Consider the following 24862-nt stretch of genomic DNA (forward strand, 5'->3'; position numbering starts at 1 on the left):
AGAAGCCTTTCGCTAAGACAGTTCTTGTGGAATTGGCAAAGTGATATTTGGAAGCCCAGAGAGGGCTATGGTGAAAAAGGAAATATCCTCAGATGAAATCTGGAAAGAAGCTTTCTGAGAAACTGCTTAGTGTTCTGCTAATTCATCTCACAGAGGTACATCTGTATTTCTTTGATCTCTTTGCTAGCCTTATTTCTGTGGCATCTGAGAACAGATATTTCGGATCCCTTTGAAGACCATAGGGCCAAATGAAATATACTCCGATAACAAAGAGAAAGAAGCTTTCTGAGAAACTTCTTTGTGTTCTGTGAAATCATCTCACAGAGTTACAGCTTTCTCCTAAAGAAACCTTTCGCTAAGACAGTTCTTGTGGAATTGGCAAAGTGATATTTGGAAACCCATAGAGGACTATGGTGAAAAAGGAAATATCCTCCAATGAAATCTGGAAAGAAGCTTTCGGAGAAACTGCTTAGCGTTCTGTAAATTCATCTCACAGAGTTACATCTGTATTTTTTGATCTCTTTGCTAGCCTTATATCTGTGGAATCTGAGAACAGATATTTCGGATCCCTTTGCAGACTATAGGCCCAAAGGAAATATCCTCTGATAATAAAGAAAAAGAAGCTTTCTGAGAAACTTCTTTGTGTTCTGTGAAATCATCTCACAGAGTTACAGCTTTCCCCTCAAGAAGCCTTTCGCTAAGACAGTTCTTGTGGAATTGGCAAAGTGATATTGGGAAGCCCATAGAGGGCTATGGTGAAAAAGGAAATATCCTCAGATGAAATCTGGAAAGAAGCTTTCTGAGAAACTGCTTAGTGTTCTGTTAATTCATCTCACAGAGTTTCATCTGTATTTCGTGGATCTCTTTGCTAGCCTTATTTCTGTGGAATCTGAGAACAGATATTTCGGATCCCTTTGAAGACTATAGGGCCAAAGGAAATATCCTCCGATAACAAAGAGAAAGAAGCTTTCTGAGAAACTTCTTTGTGTTCTGTGAAATCATCTCACAGAGTTACAGCTTTCTCCTCAAGAAGCCTTTCGCTAAGACAGTTCTTGTGGAATTGGCAAAGTGATATTTGGAAGCCCTTAGAGGGCTATGGTGAAAAAGGAAATATCCTCAGATGATATCTTTAAAGAAGCTTTCTGAGAAACTGCTTAGTGTTCTATTAATTCATCTCACAGGGTTACATCTGTATTTCGAGGATCTCTTTCCTAGCCTTATTTCTGTGGAATCTGAGTACAGATATTTCGGATCCCTTTGAAGACCATAGGGCCAAAGGAAATATCGTCCGATAACAAAGAGAAAGAAGCTTTCTGAGAAACTTCTTTGTGTTCTGTGAAATCATCTCACAGAGTTACAGCTTTCCCCTCAAGAAGTCTTTCGCTAAGACAGTTCTTGTGGAATTGGCAAAGTGATATTTGGAAGCCCATAGAGGGCTATGGTGAAAAAGGAAATATCCTCCGATGAAATCTGGAAAGAAGGTTTCTGAGAAACTGCTTAGTGCTCTGTTAATTCATCTCACAGAGTTACATCTGTATTTCGTGGATCTCTTTGCTAGCCTTATTTCTGTGGATTCTGAGAAGAGATATTTCGGATCCCCTAGAAGACTATAGGGCCAAATGAAATATCCTCCGATAACAAAGAGAAAGAAGCTTTCTGAGAAACTTCTTTGTGTTCTGTGAAATCATCTCACAGAGTTACAGCTTTCCCCTCAAGAAGCCTTTGGCTAAGACAGTTCTTGTGGAATTGGCAAAGTGATATTTGGAAACCCATAGAGGGCTATGGTAAAAAGGAAATGTCCTCAGATGAAATCTGGAAAGAAGCTTTCGGAGAAACTGCTTAGTGTTCTGTTAATTCATCTCACAGAGTTACAACTGTATTTCGTGGATCTCTTTTATAGCCTTATTTCTGTGGAATCTGAGAACAGATATTTCGCATCCCTTTGAAGACGATAGGGCCAAAGGAAATATCCTCCGATAAAAAAGAGAAAGAAGCTTTCTGAGAAACTTCTTTGTGTTCTGTGAAATCTTCTCACAGAGTTACACCTTTCCTCTCAACAAGCCTTTCACTAAGACAGTTCTTGTGGAATTGGCAAAGTGATATTTGGAAGCCAAGAGAGGGCTATGGTGAAAAAGGAAATATCCTCAGATGAAATCTGGAAAGAACCTTTCGGAGAAACTGCTTAGTGTTCTGTTAATTCATCACACCGAGTTACTTCTGTATTTCGTGGATCTCTTTGCTTGCCTTATTTCTGTGGAATCTGAGAACAGATATTTCGGATCCCTTTGAAGACTATAGGGCCAAAGGAAATATCCTCCGATAACAAAGAGAAAGAAGCTTTCTGAGAAACTTCTTTGTGTTCTGTGAAATCATCTCACAGAGTTACAGCTTTCTCCTCAAGAAGCCTTTCGCTAAGACAGTTCTTGTGGAATTGGCAAAGTGATATTTGGAAGCCCTTAGAGGGCTATGGTGAAATTGGAAATATCCTCAGATGATATCTTTAAAGAAGCTTTCTGAGAAACTGCTTAGTATTCTATTAATTCATCTCACAGAGTTACATCTGTATTTCGAGGATCTCTTTGCGAGCCTTATTTCTGTGGAATCTGAGTACAGATATTTCGGATCCCTTTGAAGACCATAGGGCCAAAGGAAATATCGTCCGATAACAAAGAGAAAGAAGCTTTCTGAGAAACTTCTTTGTGTTCTGTGAAATCATTTCACAGAGTTACACCTTTCCCCTCAAGAAGCCTTTCGCTAAGACAGTTCTTGTGGAATTGGCAAAGTGATATTTGGAAGCCCATAGAGGGCTATGGTGAAAAAGGAAATATCCTCAGATGAAATCTGGAAAGAAGCTTTCTGAGAAACTGTTTAGTGTTCTGCTAATTCATCTCACAGAGGTACATCTGTATTTCTTTGATCTCTTTGCTAGCCTTATTTCTGTGGAATCTGAGAACAGATATTTCGGATCCCTTTGAAGACCATAGGGCCAAATGAAATATACTCCGATAACAAAGAGAAAGAAGCTTTCTGAGAAACTTCTTTGTGTTCTCTGAAATCATCTCACAGAGTTACAGCTTTCTCCTAAAGAAGCCTTTCGATAAGACAGTTCTTGTGGAATTGGCAAAGTGATATTTGGAAGCCCTTTGAGGACTATGGTGAAAAAGGAAATATCCTCCGATGAAATCTGGAAAGAAGCTTTCTGAGAAACTGCTTAGTGTTCTGTAAATTCATGTCACAGAGTTACATCTGTATTTCTTTGATCTCTTTGCTAGCCTTATATCTGTGGAATCTGAGAACAGATATTTCGGACCCCTTTGCAGACTCTAGGTCCAAAGTAAATATCCTCCGATAACAAAGAGAAAGAAGCTTTCTGAGAAACTTCTTTGTGTTCTGTGAAATCATCTCACAGAGTTACAGCTTTCCCCTCAAGAAGCCTTTCGCTAAGACAGTTCTTGTGGATTTGGCAAAGTGATATTGGGAACCCCTAGAGGGCTGTGGAGAAAAAGGAAATATCCTCAGATGATGTCTTTAAAGAAGGTTTCTGAGAAACTGCTTAGTGTTCTATTAATTCATCTCCCAGAGTTACATCTGTATTTCGAGGATCTCTTTGCTAGCCTTATTTCTGTGGAATCTGAGAACAGATATTTCGGATCCCATTGAAGACCATAGGGCCAAACGAAATATCCTCCGATAACAAAGAGAAAGAAGCTTTCTGAGAAACTTCTTTGTGTTCTGTGAAATCATCTCACAGAGTTACAGCTTTCCCCTCAAGAAGCCTTTCGCTAAGACAGTTCTTGTGGAATTGGCAAAGTGATATTTGGAAGCCCATAGAGGGCTAGGGTGAAAAAGGAAATATCCTCAGATGAAATCTGGAAAGAAGCTTTCTGAGAAACTGCTTAGTGTTCTGTTAATTCATCCCACAGAGTTACATCTGTATTTCGTGGATCTCTTTGCTAGCCTTATTTCTGAGGAATCTGAGAACACATATTTCAGATCCCTTTGACGACTATAGGGCCAAAGGATATATCCTCTGATAACAAAGAGAAAGAAGCTTTCTGAGAAACTTCTTTGTGTTCTGTGAAATCATCGCACAGCGTTACAGCTTTCCCCTCAAGAAGCCTTTAGCTAAGACAGTTCTTGTGGAATTGGCAAAGTGATATTTGGAAGCCCATAGAGGGCTATGGTGAAAAAGGAAATATCCTCCGATGAAATCTGGAAAGAAGGTTTCTGAGAAACTGCTTAGTGCTCTGTTAATTCATCTCACAGAGTTACATCTGTATTTCGTGGATCTCTTTGCTAGCCTTATTTCTGTTTAATCTGAGAACAGATATTTCGGATCCCTTTGAAGGCCATAGGGCCAAACGAAATATCCTCCGATAACAAAGAGAAAGAAGCTTTCTGAGAAACTTCTTTGGGTTCTGTGAAATCATCTCACAGAGTTACACCTTTCCCCTCAAGAAGCCTTTCGCTAAGACAGTTCTTGTGGAATTGGAAAAGTGATATTTGGAAGCCCATAGAGGGCTATGGTGAAAAAGGAAATATCCTCAGATGAAATCTGGAAAGAAGCTTTCTGAGAAACTGCTGAGTGTTCTGTTAATTCATCTCACAGAGTTACATCTGTATTTCGTGGATCTCTTTGCTAGCCTTATTTCTGAGGAATCTGAGAACAGATATTTCAGATCCACTTGAAGACTATAGGGCCAAAGGAAATATCCTCTGATAACAAAGAGAAAGAAGCTTTCTGAGAAACTTTTTGTGTTCTGTGAAATCATCGCACAGCGTTACAGCTTTCCCCTCAAGAAGCCTTTAGCTAAGACAGTTCTTGTGGAATCGGCAAAGTGATATTTGGATGCCCCTAGAGGGCTATGGTGAAAAAGGAAATATCGTGAGATGAAATCTGGAAAGAAGCTTTCTGAGAATCTGCTTAGTGTTCTGTTAATTCATCTAACAGAGTTACATCTGTATTTCGTGGATCTCTTTGCTAGCCTTATTTCTGTGGAATCTGAGAAGAGATATTTCGGATCCCTTTGAAGACTATAGGGCCAAATGAAATATCCTCCGATAACAAAGAGAAAGAAGCTTTCTGAGAAACTTCTTTGTGTTCTGTGAAATCATCTCACAGAGTTACAGCTTTCCCCTCAAGAAGCCTTTGGCTAAGACAGTTCTTGTGGAATTGTCAAAGTGATATTTGGAAGCCCATAGAGGGCTATGGTAAAAAGGAAATGTCCTCAGATGAAATCTGGAAAGAAGCTTTCGGAGAAACTGCTTAGTGTTCTCTTAATTCATCTCACAGAGTTACAACTGTATTTCGTGGATCTCTTTCCTAGCCTTATTTCTGTGGAATCTGAGAACAGATATTTCGCATCCCTTTGAAGACGATAGGGCCAAAGGAAATATCCTCCGATAAAAAAGAGAAAGAAGCTTTCTGAGAAACTTCTTTGTGTTCTGTGAAATCTTCTCACAGAGTTACACCTTTCCTCTCAACAAGCCTTTCACTAAGACAGTTCTTGTGGAATTGGCACAGTGATATTTGGAAGCCAAGAGAGGGCTATGGTGAAAAAGAAAATATCCTCAGATGAAATCTGGGAAGAAGCTTTCGGAGAAACTGCTTAGTGTTCTGTTAATTCATCTCACCGAGTTACATCTGTATTTCGTGGATCTCTTTGCTAGCCTTATTTCTGTGGAATCTGAGAACAGATATTACGGATCCCTTTGAAGATCATAGGGCCAAAGGAAATACGTCCGATAACAAAGAGAAAGGAGCTTTCTGAGAAACTTCTTTGTGTTCTGTGAAATCATCTCACAGAGTTACAGCTTTCCCCTCAAGAAGCCTTTCGCTAAGACAGTTCTTGTGGAATTGGCAAAGTGATATTTGGAAGCCCATAGAGGGCTATGGTGAAAAAGGAAATATCCTCCGATGAAATCTGGAAAGAGGATTTCTGAGAAACTGGTTGGTGTTCTCTTAATTCATCTCACAGAATTACATCTGTATTTCCTGGATCTCTTTGCTAGCCTTATTTCTGTGGAATCTGAGAACAGATATTTCGGATCCCTTTGAAGACCATAGGGCCAAACGAAATATCCTCCGATAACAAAGAGAAAGAATCTTTCTGAGAAACGTCTTTGTGTTCTGGGAAATCATATCACAGAGTTACAGCTTTCTCCTCAAGAAGCCTTTAGCTAAGGAAGTTCTTGTGGAATTGGCAAAGTGATATTTGGAAGCCCATAGAGGGCTATGGTGAAAAAGGAAATATCCTCAGATGAAATCTGGAAAGAAGCTTTCTGAGAAACTGCTTAGTGTTCTGTTAATTCATCTCACAGAGTTACATCTGTATTTCGTGGATCTCTTTGCTAGCCTTATTTCTGTGGAATCTGAGAACAGATATTTCGGATCCCTTTGAAGACCATAGGGCCAAACGAAATATCCTCCGATAACAAAGAGAAAGAAGCTTTCTGAGAAACTTCTTTGTGTTCTGTGAAATCATCTCACAGAGTTACACCTTTCCCCTCAAGAAGCCTTTCGCTAAGACAGTTCTTGTGGAATTGGCAAAGTGATATTTGGAAGCCCATAGAGGGCTAGGGTGAAAAAGGTAATATCCTCTGATGAAATCTGGAAAGAAGCTTTCTGAGAAACTGCTTAGTGTTCTGTTAATTCATCTCACAGAGTTACATCTGTATTTCGTGGATCTCTTTGCTAGCCTTATTTCTGTGGAATCTGAGAACAGATATTTCGGATCCCTTTGAAGACCATAGGGCCAAACGAAATATCCTCCGATAACAAAGAGAAAGAAGCTTTCTGAGAAACTTCTTTGTGTTCTGTGAAATCATCTCACAGAGTTACAGCTTTCCCCTAAAGAAGCCTTTCGCTAAGACAGTTCTTGTGGAATTGGCAAAGTGATATTTGGAAGCCCATAGAGGGCTAGGGTGAAAAAGGAAATATCCTCAGATGAAATCTGGAAAGAAGCTTTCTGAGAAACTGCTTAGTGTTCTGTTAATTCATCTCACAGAGTTACATCTGTATTTCGTCGATCTCTTTGCTAGCCTTATTTCTGAGGAATCTGAGAACAGATATTTCAGATCCCTTTGACGACTATAGGGCCAAAGGATATATCCTCTGATAACAAAGAGAAAGAAGCTTTCTGGGAAACTTCTTTGTGTTCTGTGAAATCATCGCACAGCGTTACAGCTTTCCCCTCAAGAAGCCTTTAGCTAAGACAGTTCTTGTGGAATTGGCAAAGTGATATTTGGAAGCCCCTAGAGGGCTATGGTGAAAAAGGAAATATCCTCAGATGAAATCTGGAAAGAAGCTTTCTGAGAATCTGCTTAGTGTTCTGTTAAGTCATCTCACAGAGTTACATCTGTATTTCGTGGATCTCTTTGCTAGCCTTATTTCTGTGGAATCTGAGAACAGATATTTCGGATCCCTTTGAAGACTATAGGGCCAAAGGAAATATCCTCCGATAACAAAGAGAAAGAAGCTTTCTGAGAAACTTCTTTGTGTTCTGTGAAATCAGCTCACAGAGTTACAGCTTTCCCCTCAAGAAGCCTTTCGCTAAGACAGTTCTTGTGGAATTGGCAAAGTGATATTGGGAAGCCCATAGAGGGCTATGGTGAAAAAGGAAATATCCTCAGATGAAATCTGGAGAGAAGCTTTCTGAGAAACTGCTTAGTGTTCTGTTAATTCATCTCACAGAGTTTCATCTGTATTTCATGGATCTCTTTGCTAGCCTTATTTCTGTGGAATCTAAGAACAGATATTTCGGATCCCTTTGAAGACTATAGGGCCAAAGGAAATATCCTCCGATAACAAAGAGAAAGAAGCTTTCTGAGAAACTTCTTTGTGTTCTGTGAAATCATCTCACAGAGTTACAGCTTTCTCCTCAAGAAGCCTTTCGCTAAGACAGTTCTTGTGGAATTGGCAAAGTGATATTTGGAAGCCCTTAGAGGGCTATGGTGAAAAAGGAAATATCCTCAGATGATATCTTTAAAGAAGCTTTCTGAGAAACTGCTTAGTGTTCTGTTAATTCATCTCACAGAGTTACATCTGTATTTCGAGGATCTCTTTGCTAGCCTTATTTCTGTGGAATCTGAGTACAGATATTTCGGATCCCTTTGAAGACCATAGGGACAAAGGAAATATCGTCCGATAACAAAGAGAAAGAAGCTTTCTGAGAAACTTCTTTGTGTTCTGTGAAATCATCTCACAGAGTTACAGCTTTCCCCTCAAGAAGCCTTTCGCTAAGACAGTTCTTGTGGAATTGGCAAAGTGATATTTGGAAGCCCATAGAGGGCTAGGGTGAAAAAGATAATATCCTCCGATGAAATCTGGAAAGAAGGTTTCTGAGAAACTGCTTAGTGCTCTGTTAATTCATCTCACAGAGTTACATCTGTATTTCGAGGATCTCTTTGCGAGCCTTATTTCTGTGGAATCTGAGTACAGATATTTCGGATCCCTTTGAAGACCATAGGGCCAAAGGAAATATCGTCCGATAACAAAGAGAAAGAAGCTTTCTGAGAAACTTCTTTGTGTTCTGTGAAATCATCTCACAGAGTTACACCTTTCCCCTCAAGAAGCCTTTCGCTAAGACAGTTCTTGTGGAATTGGCAAAGTGATATTTGGAAGCCCATAGACGGCTATGGTGAAAAAGGAAATATCCTCAGATGAAATCTGGAAAGAAGCTTTCTGAGAAACTGCTTACTGTTCTGCTAATTCATCTCACAGAGGTACATCTGTATTTCTTTGATCTCTTTGCTAGCCTTATTTCTGTGGAATCTGAGAACAGATATTTCGGATCCCTTTGAAGACCATAGGGCCAAACGAAATATACTCCGATAACAAAGAGAAAGAAGCTTTCTGAGAAACTTCTTTGTGTTCTGTGAAATCATCTCACAGAGTTACAGCTTTCTCCTAAAGAAGCCTTTCGCTAAGACAGTTCTTGTGGAATTGGCAAAGTGATATTTGGAAGCCCTTAGAGGGCTATGGTGAAAAAGGAAATATCCTCAGATGATATCTTTAAAGAAGCTTTCTGAGAAACTGCTTAGTGTTCTATTAATTCATCTCACAGAGTTACATCTGTATTTCGTGGATCTCTTTGCTAGCCTTATTTCTGTGGAATCTGAGAACAGATATATCGGATCCCTTTGAAGACTACAGGGCCAAATGAAATATCCTCCCATAACAAAGAGAAAGAAGCTTTCTGAGAAACTTCTTTGTGTTCTGTGAAATCATCTCACAGAGTTACAGCTTTCCCCTCAAGAAGCATTTCGCTAAGACAGTTCTTGTGGATTTGGCAAAGCGATATTTCGAAGCCCTTAGAGGGCTATGGTGAAAATGGAAATATCCTCAGATGAAATCTAAAAAGAAGCTTTCTGAGAAACTGCTTAGTGTTCTGTTAATTCATCTCACAGAGTTACATCTGTATTTCGTCGATCTCTTTGCTAGCCTTATTTCTGAGGAATCTGAGAACAGATATTTCAGATCCCTTTGACGACTATAGGGCCAAAGGATATATCCTCTGATAACAAAGAGAAAGAAGCTTTCTGGGAAACTTCTTTGTGTTCTGTGAAATCATCGCACAGCGTTACAGCTTTCCCCTCAAGAAGCCTTTAGCTAAGACAGTTCTTGTGGAATTGGCAAAGTGATATTTGGAAGCCCCTAGAGGGCTATGGTGAAAAAGGAAATATCCTCAGATGAAATCTGGAAAGAAGCTTTCTGAGAATCTGCTTAGTGTTCTGTTAAGTCATCTCACAGAGTTACATCTGTATTTCGTGGATCTCTTTGCTAGCCTTATTTCTGTGGAATCTGAGAACAGATATTTCGGATCCCTTTGAAGACTATAGGGCCAAAGGAAATATCCTCCGATAACAAAGAGAAAGAAGCTTTCTGAGAAACTTCTTTGTGTTCTGTGAAATCAGCTCACAGAGTTACAGCTTTCCCCTCAAGAAGCCTTTCGCTAAGACAGTTCTTGTGGAATTGGCAAAGTGATATTGGGAAGCCCATAGAGGGCTATGGTGAAAAAGGAAATATCCTCAGATGAAATCTGGAGAGAAGCTTTCTGAGAAACTGCTTAGTGTTCTGTTAATTCATCTCACAGAGTTTCATCTGTATTTCATGGATCTCTTTGCTAGCCTTATTTCTGTGGAATCTAAGAACAGATATTTCGGATCCGTTTGAAGACTATAGGGCCAAAGGAAATATCCTCCGATAACAAAGAGAAAGAAGCTTTCTGAGAAACTTCTTTGTGTTCTGTGAAATCATCTCACAGAGTTACAGCTTTCTCCTCAAGAAGCCTTTCGCTAAGACAGTTCTTGTGGAATTGGCAAAGTGATATTTGGAAGCCCTTAGAGGGCTATGGTGAAAAAGGAAATATCCTCAGATGATATCTTTAAAGAAGCTTTCTGAGAAACTGCTTAGTGTTCTGTTAATTCATCTCACAGAGTTACATCTGTATTTCGAGGATCTCTTTGCTAGCCTTATTTCTGTGGAATCTGAGTACAGATATTTCGGATCCCTTTGAAGACCATAGGGCCAAAGGAAATATCGTCCGATAACAAAGAGAAAGAAGCTTTCTGAGAAACTTCTTTGTGTTCTGTGAAATCATCTCACAGAGTTACACCTTTCCCCTCAAGAAGCCTTTCGCTAAGACAGTTCTTGTGGAATTGGCAAAGTGATATTTGGAAGCCCATAGACGGCTATGGTGAAAAAGGAAATATCCTCAGATGAAATCTGGAAAGAAGCTTTCTGAGAAACTGCTTACTGTTCTGCTAATTCATCTCACAGAGGTACATCTGTATTTCTTTGATCTCTTTGCTAGCCTTATTTCTGTGGAATCTGAGAACAGATATTTCGGATCCCTTTGAAGACCATAGGGCCAAACGAAATATACTCCGATAACAAAGAGAAAGAAGCTTTCTGAGAAACTTCTTTGTGTTCTGTGAAATCATCTCACAGAGTTACAGCTTTCTCCTCAAGAAGCCTTTCGCTAAGACAGTTCTTGTGGAATTGGCAAAGTGATATTTGGAAGCCCTTAGAGGGCTATGGTGAAAAAGGAAATATCCTCAGATGATATCTTTAAAGAAGCTTTCTGAGAAACTGCTTAGTGTTCTATTAATTCATCTCACAGAGTTACATCTGTATTTCGTGGATCTCTTTGCTAGCCTTATTTCTGTGGAATCTGAGAACAGATATATCGGATCCCTTTGAAGACTACAGGGCCAAATGAAATATCCTCCCATAACAAAGAGAAAGAAGCTTTCTGAGAAACTTCTTTGTGTTCTGTGAAATCATCTCACAGAGTTACAGCTTTCCCCTCAAGAAGCATTTCGCTAAGACAGTTCTTGTGGATTTGGCAAAGCGATATTTCGAAGCCCTTAGAGGGCTATGGTGAAAATGGAAATATCCTCAGATGAAATCTAAAAAGAAGCTTTCTGAGAAACTGCTTAGTGTTCTGTTAATTCATCTCACAGAGTTACATCTGTATTTCGTGGATCTCTTTGCTAGCTTTATTTCTGTGGAATCTGAGAACAGATATTTCGGATCCCTTTGAAGACGATAGGGCCAAAGGAAATATCCTCCGAAAACAAAGAGAAAGAAGCTTTCTGAGAAACTTCTTTGTGTTCTGTGAAATCAGCTCACAGAGTTACAGCTTCCCCCTCAAGAAGCCTTTCGCTAAGACAGTTCTTGGGGAATTCGCACAGTGATATTGGGAAGCCCAAAGAGGGAAATGGTGAAAAAGGAAATATCCTGAGATGAAATCTGGAAAGAAGCTTTCTGAGAAACTGCTTAGTGTTCTGTTAATTCATCTCACAGAGTGACATCTGTATTTTGAGGATCTCTTTGCTAGCCTTATTTCTGTGGAATCTGAGAACAGATATTTCGGATCCCTTTGAAGTCTATAGGGCCAAAGGAAATATCCTCCGGTAAGAAAGAGAAAGAAGCTTTCTGAGAAACTTCTTTATGTTCTGTGAAATCAGCTCAGAGAGTTACAGCTTTCCCCTCAAGAAGCCTTTCGCTAAGACAGTTCTTGTGGAATTGGCAAAGTGATATTTGGAAGCCCATAGAGGGCTATGGTGAAAAAGGAAATATCCTCAGATGAAATCTGGAAAGAAGCTTTCTGAGAAACTGCTTAGTGTTCTGTTAATTCATCTCACAGAGTTACATCTGTATTTCGTGGATCTCTTTGCTAGCCTTATTTCTGTGGAATCTGAGAACAGATATTTCAGATCCCTTTGAAGACTATAGGGCCAAAGGAAATATCCTCTGATAAGAAAGAGAAAGAAGCTTTCTGAGAAACTTCTTTGTGTTCTGTGAAATCATCGCACAGCGTTACAGCTTTCCCCTCAAGAAGCCTTTAGCTAAGACAGTTCTTGTGGAATTGGCAAAGTGATATTTGGAAGCCCCTAGAGGGCTATGGTGAAAAAGGAAATATCCTCAGATGAAATCTGGAAAGAAGCTTTCTGAGAAATTGCTTAGTGTTCTGTTAATTCATCTCACAGTTTTACAACTGTATTTCGTGGATCACTTTGGTAGCCTTATTTCTGTGGATTCTGAGAACAGATATTTCGGATCCCTTGAAGACTACAGGGCCAAATGAAATATCCTCCCATAACAAAGAGAAAGAAGCTTTCTGAGAAACTTCTTTGTGTTCTGTGAAATCAGCTCACAGAGTTACAGCTTTCCCCTCAAGAAGCATTTCGCTAAGACAGTTCTTGTGGATTTTGCAAAGCGATATTTCGAAGCCCTTAGAGGGCTATGGTGAAAATGGAAATATCCTCAGATGAAATCTAAAAAGAAGCTTTCTGAGAAACTGCTTAGTGTTCTGTTAATTCATCTCACAGAGTTACATCTGTATTTCTTTGATCTCTTTGCTAGCCTTATTTCTGTGGAATCTGAGAACAGATATTTCGGATCCCTTTGAAGACCATAGGGCCAAAGGAAATATCCTCCGATAACAAAGAGAAAGAAGCTTTCTGAGAAACTTCTTTGTGTTCTGTGAAATCATCTCACAGAGTTACAGCTTTCTCCTAAAGAAGCCTTTCGCTAAGACAGTTCTTGTGGAATTGGCAAAGTGATATTTGGAAGCCCTTAGAGGGCTATGGTGAAAAAGGAAATATCCTCAGATGATATCTTTAAAGAAGCTTTCTGAGAAACTGCTTAGTGTTCTATTAATTCATCTCACAGAGTTACATCTGTATTTCGTGGATCTCTTTGCTAGCCTTATTTCTGTGGAATCTGAGAACAGATATATCGGATCCCTTTGAAGACTACAGGGCCAAATGAAATATCCTCCCATAACAAAGAGAAAGAAGCTTTCTGAGAAACTTCTTTGTGTTCTGTGAAATCATCTCATAGAGTTACAGCTTTCCCCTCAAGAAGCATTTCGCTAAGACAGTTCTTGTGGATTTGGCAAAGCGATATTTCGAAGCCCTTAGAGGGCTATGGTGAAAATGGAAATATCCTCAGATGAAATCTAAAAAGAAGCTTTCTGAGAAACTGCTTAGTGTTCTGTTAATTCATCTCACAGAGTTACATCTGTATTTCGTCGATCTCTTTGCTAGCCTTATTTCTGAGGAATCTGAGAACAGATATTTCAGATCCCTTTGACGACTATAGGGCCAAAGGATATATCCTCTGATAACAAAGAGAAAGAAGCTTTCTGGGAAACTTCTTTGTGTTCTGTGAAATCATCGCACAGCGTTACAGCTTTCCCCTCAAGAAGCCTTTAGCTAAGACAGTTCTTGTGGAATTGGCAAAGTGATATTTGGAAGCCCCTAGAGGGCTATGGTGAAAAAGGAAATATCCTCAGATGAAATCTGGAAAGAAGCTTTCTGAGAATCTGCTTAGTGTTCTGTTAAGTCATCTCACAGAGTTACATCTGTATTTCGTGGATCTCTTTGCTAGCCTTATTTCTGTGGAATCTGAGAACAGATATTTCGGATCCCTTTGAAGACTATAGGGCCAAAGGAAATATCCTCCGATAACAAAGAGAAAGAAGCTTTCTGAGAAACTTCTTTGTGTTCTGTGAAATCAGCTCACAGAGTTACAGCTTTCCCCTCAAGAAGCCTTTCGCTAAGACAGTTCTTGTGGAATTGGCAAAGTGATATTGGGAAGCCCATAGAGGGCTATGGTGAAAAAGGAAATATCCTCAGATGAAATCTGGAGAGAAGCTTTCTGAGAAACTGCTTAGTGTTCTGTTAATTCATCTCACAGAGTTTCATCTGTATTTCATGGATCTCTTTGCTAGCCTTATTTCTGTGGAATCTAAGAACAGATATTTCGGATCCCTTTGAAGACTATAGGGCCAAAGGAAATATCCTCCGATAACAAAGAGAAAGAAGCTTTCTGAGAAACTTCTTTGTGTTCTGTGAAATCATCTCACAGAGTTACAGCTTTCTCCTCAAGAAGCCTTTCGCTAAGACAGTTCTTGTGGAATTGGCAAAGTGATATTTGGAAGCCCTTAGAGGGCTATGGTGAAAAAGGTAATATCCTCAGATGATATCTTTAAAGAAGCTTTCTGAGAAACTGCTTAGTGTTCTGTTAATTCATCTCACAGAGTTACATCTGTATTTCGAGGATCTCTTTGCTAGCCTTATTTCTGTGGAATCTGAGTACAGATATTTCGGATCCCTTTGAAGACCATAGGGCCAAAGGAAATATCGTCCGATAACAAAGAGAAAGAAGCTTTCTGAGAAACTTCTTTGTGTTCTGTGAAATCATCTCACAGAGTTACACCTTTCCCCTCAAGAAGCCTTTCGCTAAGACAGTTCTTGTGGAATTGGCAAAGTGATATTTGGAAGCCCATAGACGGCTATGGTGAAAAAGGAAATATCCTCAGATGAAATCTGGAAAGAAGCTTTCTGAGAAACTGCTTACTGTTCTGCTAATTCATCTCACAGAGGTACATCTGTATTTCTTTGATCTCTTTGCTAGCCTTATTTCTGTGGAATCTGAGAACAGATATTTCGGATCCCTTTGAAGACCATAGGGCCAAACGAAATATACTCCGATAACAAAGAGAAAGAAGCTTTCTGAGAAACTTCTTTGTGTTCTGTGAAATCATCTCACAGAGTTACAGCTTTCTCCTCAAGAAGCCTTTCGCTAAGACAGTTCTTGTGGAATTGGCAAAGTGATATTTGGAAGCCCTTAGAGGGCTATGGTGAAAAAGGAAATATCCTCAGATGATATCTTTAAAGAAGCTTTCTGAGAAACTGCTTAGTGTTCTATTAATTCATCTCACAGAGTTACATCTGTATTTCGTGGATCTCTTTGCTAGCCTTATTTCTGTGGAATCTGAGAACAGATATATCGGATCCCTTTGAAGACTACAGGGCCAAATGAAATATCCTCCCATAACAAAGAGAAAGAAGCTTTCTGAGAAACTTCTTTGTGTTCTGTGAAATCATCTCACAGAGTTACAGCTTTCCCCTCAAGAAGCATTTCGCTAAGACAGTTCTTGTGGATTTGGCAAAGCGATATTTCGAAGCCCTTAGAGGGCTATGGTGAAAATGGAAATATCCTCAGATGAAATCTAAAAAGAAGCTTTCTGAGAAACTGCTTAGTGTTCTGTTAATTCATCTCACAGAGTTACATCTGTATTTCGTGGATCTCTTTGCTAGCTTTATTTCTGTGGAATCTGAGAACAGATATTTCGGATCCCTTTGAAGACGATAGGGCCAAAGGAAATATCCTCCGAAAACAAAGAGAAAGAAGCTTTCTGAGAAACTTCTTTGTGTTCTGTGAAATCAGCTCACAGAGTTACAGCTTTCCCCTCAAGAAGCCTTTCGCTAAGACAGTTCTTGGGGAATTCGCACAGTGATATTGGGAAGCCCAAAGAGGGAAATGGTGAAAAAGGAAATATCCTGAGATGAAATCTGGAAAGAAGCTTTCTGAGAAACTGCTTAGTGTTCTGTTAATTCATCTCACAGAGTGACATCTGTATTTTGAGGATCTCTTTGCTAGCCTTATTTCTGTGGAATCTGAGAACAGATATTTCGGATCCCTTTGAAGTCTATAGGGCCAAAGGAAATATCCTCCGGTAAGAAAGAGAAAGAAGCTTTCTGAGAAACTTCTTTATGTTCTGTGAAATCAGCTCAGAGAGTTACAGCTTTCCCCTCAAGAAGCCTTTCGCTAAGACAGTTCTTGTGGAATTGGCAAAGTGATATTTGGAAGCCCATAGAGGGCTATGGTGAAAAAGGAAATATCCTCAGATGAAATCTGGAAAGAAGCTTTCTGAGAAACTGCTTAGTGTTCTGTTAATTCATCTCACAGAATTACATCTGTATTTCGTGGATCTCTTTGCTAGCCTTATTTCTGTGGAATCTGAGAACAGATATTTCAGATCCCTTTGAAGACTATAGGGCCAAAGGAAATATCCTCTGATAAGAAAGAGAAAGAAGCTTTCTGAGAAACTTCTTTGTGTTCTGTGAAATCATCGCACAGCGTTACAGCTTTCCCCTCAAGAAGCCTTTAGCTAAGACAGTTCTTGTGGAATTGGCAAAGTGATATTTGGAAGCCCCTAGAGGGCTATGGTGAAAAAGGAAATATCCTCAGATGAAATCTGGAAAGAAGCTTTCTGAGAAATTGCTTAGTGTTCTGTTAATTCATCTCACAGTTTTACAACTGTATTTCGTGGATCACTTTGGTAGCCTTATTTCTGTGGATTCTGAGAACAGATATTTCGGATCCCTTGAAGACTACAGGGCCAAATGAAATATCCTCCCATAACAAAGAGAAAGAAGCTTTCTGAGAAACTTCTTTGTGTTCTGTGAAATCAGCTCACAGAGTTACAGCTTTCCCCTCAAGAAGCATTTCGCTAAGACAGTTCTTGTGGATTTTGCAAAGCGATATTTCGAAGCCCTTAGAGGGCTATGGTGAAAATGGAAATATCCTCAGATGAAATCTAAAAAGAAGCTTTCTGAGAAACTGCTTAGTGTTCTGTTAATTCATCTCACAGAGTTACATCTGTATTTCGTGGATCTCTTTGCTAGCCTTATTTCTGTGGAATCTGAGAACAGATATTTCGGATCCCTTTGAAGACGATAGGGCCAAAGGAAATATCCTCCGAAAACAAAGAGAAAGAAGCTTTCTGAGAAACTTCTTTGTGTTCTGTGAAATCAGCTCACAGAGTTACAGCTTTCCCCTCAAGAAGCCTTTCGCTAAGACAGTTCTTGGGGAATTTGCACAGTGATATTGGGAAGCCCATAGAGGGAAATGGTGAAAAAGGAAGTATCCTGAGATGAAATCTGGAAAGAAGTTTTCTGAGAAACTGCTTAGTGTTCTGTTAATTCATCTCACAGAGTGACATCTGCATTTTGAGGATCTCTTTGCTGGCCTTATTTCTGTGGAATCTGAGAACAGATATTTCGTATCCCTTTGAAGTCTATAGGGCCAAAGGAAATATCCTCCGATAACAAAGAGAAAGAAGCTTTCTGAGAAACTTCTTATGTTCTGAGAAATCAGCTCACAGAGTTACAGCTTTCCCCTCAAGAAGATTTTCGCTAAGACAGTTCTTGGGGAATTGGCAAAGTGATATTGGGAAGCCCATAGAGTGCTATGGTGAAAAAGGAAATATCCTCAGATGAAATCTGGAAAGAAGCTTTCTGATAAACTGCTTAGTGTTCTGTTAATTCATCTCACAGAGGTACATCTGTATTTCGAGGATCTCTTTGCTAGCCTTACTTCTGTGGAATCTGAGAACAGATATTTCGGATCCCTTTGAAGACCATAGGGCCAAAGGAAATATCCTCCGATAACAAAGAGAAAGAAGCTTTCTGAGAAACTTCTTTGTGTTCTGTGAAATCATCTCACAGCGTTACAGCTTTCCCCTCAAAAAGCCTTTAGCTAAGACAGTTCTTGTGGAATTGGCAAAGTGATATTTGGAAGCCCATAGAGGGCTATGTTGAAAAAGGAAATATCCTCAGATGAAATCTGGAAAGAAGCTTTCAGAGAAACTGCTTAGTGTTCTGTTAATTCATCTCACCGAGTTACATCTGTATTTCGTGGATCTCTTTGCTAGCCTTATTTCTGTGGAATCCGAGAACAGATATTTCGGATCCCTTGAAGGCTATAGGGTCAAAGGAAATGTCCTCTGATAACAAACAGAAAGAAGCTTTCTGAGAAACTTCTTTGTGTTCTGTGAAATCATCTCACAGAGTTACACCTTTCCCCTCAAGAAGCCTTTCGCTAAGACAGTTCTTGTGGAATTGGCAAAGTGATATTTGGAAGCCCATAGAGGGCTATGGTGAAAAAGGAAATATCCGCAGATGAAATTTGGAAGGAAGCTTTCTGAGAAACTGCTTAGTGTTCTGTTAATTCATCTCACAGAGTTACATCTGTATTTCTTTGATCTCTTTGCTAGCCTTATTTCTGTGGCATTTGAGAACAGATATTTCGGATCCCTTTGAAGACCATAGGGCCAAACGAAATATCCTCCGATAACAAAGAGAAAGAAGCTTTCTGAGAAACTTCTTTGTGTTCTGTGAAATCATCTCACAGAGTTACAGCTTTCCCCTAAAGAAGCCTTTCGCTAAGACAGTTCTTGTGGAATTGGCAAAGTGATATTTGGAAGCCCATAGAGGGCTATGGTGAAAAAGGAAATATCCTCAGATGAAATCTGGAAAGAAGCTTTCTGAGAATCTGCTTAGTGTTCTGTTAATTCATCTCACAGACTTACATCTGTATTTCGTGGATCTCTTTGCTAGCCTTATTTCTGTGGATTCTGAGAACAGATATTTCGGATCCCTTTGAAGACTATAGGGCCAAAGAAATATCCTCCGATAACAAACAGAAAGAAGCTTTCTGAGAAACTTCTTTGTGTTCTGTGAAATCATCGCACAGCGTTACAGCTTTCCCCTAAAGAAGCCTTTCGCTAAGACAGTTCTTGTGGAATTGGCAAAGTGATATTTGGAAGCCCATAGAGGGCTAGGGTGAAAAAGGAAATATCCTCAGATGAAATCTGGAAAGAAGCTTTCTGAGAAATTGCTTAGTGTTCTGTTAATTCATCTCACAGAGTTACATCTGTATTTCGTGGATCTCTTTGCTAGCCTTATTTCTGTGGAATCTGAGAACAGATATTTCGGATCCCTTTGAAGACCATAGGGCCAAACGAAATATCCTCCGATAACAAAGAGAAAGAAGCTTTCTGAGAAACTTCTTTGTGTTCTGTGAAATCATCTCACAGAGTTACAGCTTTCCCCTAAAGAAGCCTTTCGCTAAGACAGTTCTTGTGGAATTGGCAAAGTGATATTTGGAAGCCCATAGAGGGCTAGGGTGAAAAAGGAAATATCCTCAGATGAAATCTGGAAAGAAGCTTTCTGAGAAACTGCTTAGTGTTCTGTTAATTCATCTCACAGAGTTACATCTGTATTTCGTCGATCTCTTTGCTAGCCTTATTTCTGAGGAATCTGAGAACAGATATTTCAGATCCCTTTGACGACTATAGGGCCAAAGGATATATCCTCTGATAACAAAGAGAAAGAAGCTTTCTGGGAAACTTCTTTGTGTTCTGTGAAATCATCGCACAGCGTTACAGCTTTCCCCTCAAGAAGCCTTTAGCTAAGACAGTTCTTGTGGAATTGGCAAAGTGATATTTGGAAGCCCCTAGAGGGCTATGGTGAAAAAGGAAATATCCTCAGATGAAATCTGGAAAGAAGCTTTCTGAGAATCTGCTTAGTGTTCTGTTAATTCATCTCACAGAGGTACATCTGTATTTCGTGGATCTCTTTGCTAGCCTTATGTCTGTGGAATCTGAGAACAGATATTTCGGATCCCTTTGAAGACTATAGGGCCAAAGGAAATATCCTCCGATAACAAAGAGAAAGAAGCTTTCTGAGAAACTTCTTTGTGTTCTGTGAAATCAGCTCACAGAGTTACAGCTTTCCCCTCAAGAAGCCTTTCGCTATGACAGTTTTTGTGGAATTGGCAAAGTGATATTGGGAAGCCCATAGAGGTCTATGGTGAAAAAGGAAATATCCTCAGATGAAATCTGGAGAGAAGCTTTCTGAGAAACTGCTTAGTGTTCTGTTAATTCATCTCACAGAGTTTCATCTGTATTTCATGGATCTCTTTGCTAGCCTTATTTCTGTGGAATCTGAGAACAGATATTTCGGATCCCTTTGAAGACTATAGGGCCAAAGGAAATATCCTCCGATAACAAAGAGAAAGAAGCTTTCTGAGAAACTTCTTTGTGTTCTGTGAAATCATCTCACAGAGTTACAGCTTTCTCCTCAAGAAGCCTTTCGCTAAGACAGTTCTTGTGGAATTGGCAAAGTGATATTTGGAAGCCCTTAGAGGGCTATGGTGAAAAAGGAAATATCCTCAGATGATATCTATAAAGAAGCTTTCTGAGAAACTGCTTAGTGTTCTGTTAATTCATCTCACAGAGTTACATCTGTATTTCGAGGATCTCTTTGCTAGCCTTATTTCTGTGGAATCTGAGTACAGATATTTCGGATCCCTTTGAAGACCATAGGGACAAAGGAAATATCGTCCGATAACAAAGAGAAAGAAGCTTTCTGAGAAACTTCTTTGTGTTCTGTGAAATCATCTCACAGAGTTACAGCTTTCCCCTCAAGAAGCCTTTCGCTAAGACAGTTCTTGTGGAATTGGCAAAGTGATATTTGGAAGCCCATAGAGGGCTATGGTGAAAAAGATAATATCCTCCGATGAAATCTGGAAAGAAGGTTTCTGAGAAACTGCTTAGTGCTCTGTTAATTCATCTCACAGAGTTACATCTGTATTTCGTGGATCTCTTTGCTAGCCTTATTTCTGTGGAATCTGAGAACAGATATTTCGGATCCCTTTGAAGACCATAGGGCCAAACGAAATATCCTCTGATAACAAAGAGAAAGAAGCTTTCTGAGAAACTTCTTTGGGTTCTGTGAAATCATCTCACAGAGTTACACCTTTCCCCTCAAGAAGCCTTTCGCTAAGACAGTTCTTGTGGAATTGGCAAAGTGATATTTGGAAGCCCATAGAGGGCTATGGTAAAAAGGAAATGTCCTCAGATGAAATCTGGAAAGAAGCTTTCGGAGAAACTGCTTAGTGTTCTGTTAATTCATCTCACAGTGTTACAACTGTATTTCGTGGATCTCTTTCCTAGCCTTATTTCTGTGGAATCTGAGAACAGATATTCCGCATCCCTTTGAAGACGATAGAGCCAAAGGAAATATCCTCCGATAAAAAAGAGAAAGAAGCTTTCTGAGAAACTTCTTTGTGTTCTGTGAAATCTTCTCACAGAGTTACACCTTTCCTCTCAACAAGCCTTTCACTAAGACAGTTCTTGTGGAATTGGCAAAGTGATATTTGGAAGCCAAGAGAGGGCTATGGTGAAAAAGGAAATATCCTCAGATGAAATCTGGAAAGAAGCTTTCGGAGAAACTGCTTAGTGTTCTGTTAATTCATCTCACCGAGTTACATCTGTATTTCGTGGATCTCTTTGCTAGCCTTATTTCTGTGGAATCTGAGAACAGATATTTCGGATCCCTTTGAAGACTATAGGGCCAAAGGAAATATCCTCCGATAACAAAGAGAAAGAAGCTTTCTGAGAAACTTCTTTGTGTTCTGTGAAATCATCTCACAGAGTTACAGCTTTCTCCTCAAGAAGCCTTTCGCTAAGACAGTTCTTGTGGAATTGGCAAAGTGATATTTGGAAGCCCTTAGAGGGCTATGGTGAAAAAGGAAATATCCTCAGATGATATCTTTAAAGAAGCTTTCTGAGAAAGTGCTTAGTATTCTATTAATTCATCTCACAGAGTTACATCTGTATTTCGAGGATCTCTTTGCGAGCCTTATTTCTGTGGAATCTGAGTACAGATTTTTCGGATCCCTTTGAAGACCATAGGGCCAAAGGAAATATCGTCCGATAACAAAGAGAAAGAAGCTTTCTGAGAAACTTCTTTGTGTTCTGTGAAATCATTTCACAGAGTTACACCTTTCCCCTCAAGAAGCCTTTCGCTAAGACAGTTCTTGTGGAATTGGCAATGTGATATTTGGAAGCCCATAGAGGGCTATGGTGAAAAAGGAAATATCCTCAGATGAAATCTGGAAAGAAGCTTTCTGAGAAACTGCTTAGTGTTCTGCTAATTCATCTCACAGAGGTACATCTGTATTTCTTTGATCTCTTTGCTAGTCTTATTTCTGTGGAATCTGAGAACAGATATTTCGGATCCCTTTGAAGACCATAGGGCCAAACGAAATATACTCCGATAACAAAGAGAAAGAAGCTTTCTGAGAAACTTCTTTGTGTTCTGTGAAATCATCTCACAGAGTTACAGCTTTCTCCTAAAGAAGCCTTTCGCTAAGACAGTTCTTGTGGAATTGGCAAAGTGAAATTTGGAAGCCCATTGAGGACTATGGTGAAAAAGGAAATATCCTCAGATGAAATCTGGAAAGAAGCTTTCTGAGAAACTGCTTAGTGTTCTGTAAATTCATGTCACCGAGTTACATCTGTATTTCTTTAATCTCTTTGCTCGCCTTATATCTGTGGAATCTGAGAACAGATATTTCGGACCCCTTTGCAGACTATAGGTCCAAAGTAAATATCCTCCGATAACAAAGAGAAAGAAGCTTTCGGAGAAACTTCTTTGTGTTCTGTGAAATCATCTCACAGAGTTACAGCTTTCCCCTCAAGAAGCCTTTCGCTAAGACAGTTCTTGTGGAATTGGCAAAGTGATATTGGGAACCCCTAGAGGGCTATGGTGAAAAAGGAAATATCCTCAGATGATGTCTTTAAAGAAGGTTTCTGAGAAACTGCTTAGTGTTCTATTAATTCATCTCACAGAGTTACATCTGTATTTCGAGGATCTCTTTGCTAGCCTTATTTCTGTGGAATCTGAGTACAGATATTACGGATCCCTTTGAAGATCATAGGGCCAAAGGAAATATCGTCCGATAACAAAGAGAAAGAAGCTTTCTGAGAAACTTCTTTGTGTTCTGTGAAATCGTCTCACAGAGTGACAGCTTTCCCCTCAAGAAGCCTTTCGCTAAGACAGTTCTTGTGGAATTGGCAAAGTGATATTTGGAAGCCCATAGAGGGCTATGGTGAAAAAGGAAATATCCTCCGATGAAATCTGGAAAGAAGGTTTCTGAGAAACTCTTTGGTGTTCTGTTAATTCATCTCACAGAGTTACATCTGTATTTCCTGGATCTCTTTGCTAGCCTTATTTCTGTGGAATCTGAGAAAAGATATTTCTGATCCCTTTGAAGACCATAGGGCCAAACGAAATATCCTCCGATAACAAAGAGAAAGAAGCTTTCTGAGAAACGTCCTTGTGTTCTGGGAAATCATCTCACAGAGTTACAGCTTTCTCCTCAAGAAGCCTTTCGCTAAGACAGTTCTTGTGGAATTGGCAAAGTGATATTTGGAAGCCCATAGAGGGGTATGGTGAAAAAGGAAATATCCTCAGATGAAATCTGGAAAGAAGCTTTCTGAGAAACTGCTTAGTGTTCTGTTAATACATCTCACAGAGTTACAACTGTATTTCGTGGATCTCTTTGGTAGCCTTCTTTCTGTGGAATCTGAGAACAGATATTTCGGATCCCTTGGAAGCCTATAGGGCCAAAGGAAATATCCTTCGATAACAAAGAGAAAGAAGCTTTCTGAGAAACTTCTTTGTGTTCTGTGAAATCATCTCACCGAGTTAGAGCTTTCTACTCAAGAAGCCTTTCGCTAAGACAGTTCTTGTGGAATTGGCCAAGTGATATTTGGAAGCCCATAGAGGGCTATGGTGAAAAAGGAAATATCGTCAGATGAAATCTAGAAAGAAGTTTTCTGAGAATCTGCTTAGTGTTCTGTTAATTCATCTCACAGAGTTACATCTGTATTTCGTGGATCTCTTTGGTAGCCTTATTTCTGTGGATTCTGAGAACAGATAATTCGGATACCTTTGAAGACGATAGGGCCTACGGAAATATCCTCCATTAACAAAGAGAATGAAGCTTTCTGAGAAACTTCTTTGTGTTCTGTGAAATCTTCTCACAGAGTTACACCTTTCCTCTCAACAAGCCTTTCGCTAAGACAGTTCTTGTGGAATTGGCAAAGTGATATTTGGAAGCCCAGAGAGGGCTATGGTGAAAAAGGAAATATCCTCAGATGAAATCTGGAAAGATGCTTTCTGAGAATCTGCTTAGTGTTCTGTTAATTCATCTCACAGAGTTACATCTGTATTTCGTGGATCTCTTTGCTAGCCTTATTTCTGTGGAATCTGAGAACAGATATTTCGGATCCCTTTGAAGACTATAGGGCCAAAGGAAATAACCTCTGATAACAAAGAGAAAGAAGCTTTCTGAGAAACTTCTTTGTATTCTGTGAAATCATCTCACAGCGTTACAGCTTTCCCCTCAAGAAGCCTTTAGGTAAGACAGTTCTTGTGGAATTGGCAAAGTGATATTCGGAAGCCCCTAGAGGGCTATGGTGAAAAAGGAAATATCGTCAGATGAAATCTGGAAAGAAGCTTTCTGAGAATCTGCTTAGTGTTCTGTTAATTCATCTCACAGAGTTACATCTGTATTTCGTGGATCTCTTTGCTAGCTTTATTTCTGGGGAATCTGAGAAGAGATATTTCGGATCCCTTTGAAGACTATAGGGCCTAAGGAAATATCCTCCGATAACAAAGAGAAAGAAGCTTTCTGAGAAACTTCTTTGTGTTCTGTGAAATCAGCTCACAGACTTACAGCTTTCCCCTCAAGAAGCCTTTCGCAAAGACAGTTCTTGTGGAATTGGGAAAGTGATATTTGGAAGTCCATAGAGGGCTATGGTAAAAAGGAAATGTCCTCAGATGAAATCTGGAAAGAAGCTTTCTGAGAAACTGCTTAGTGTTCTGTTAATTCATCTCACCGAGTTACATCTGTATTTCGTGGATCTCT

Source organism: Macaca fascicularis, chromosome 15 (genome assembly GCF_037993035.2).
Source record: "Macaca fascicularis isolate 582-1 chromosome 15, T2T-MFA8v1.1".
Lineage (NCBI taxonomy): Eukaryota > Metazoa > Chordata > Mammalia > Primates > Cercopithecidae > Macaca > Macaca fascicularis.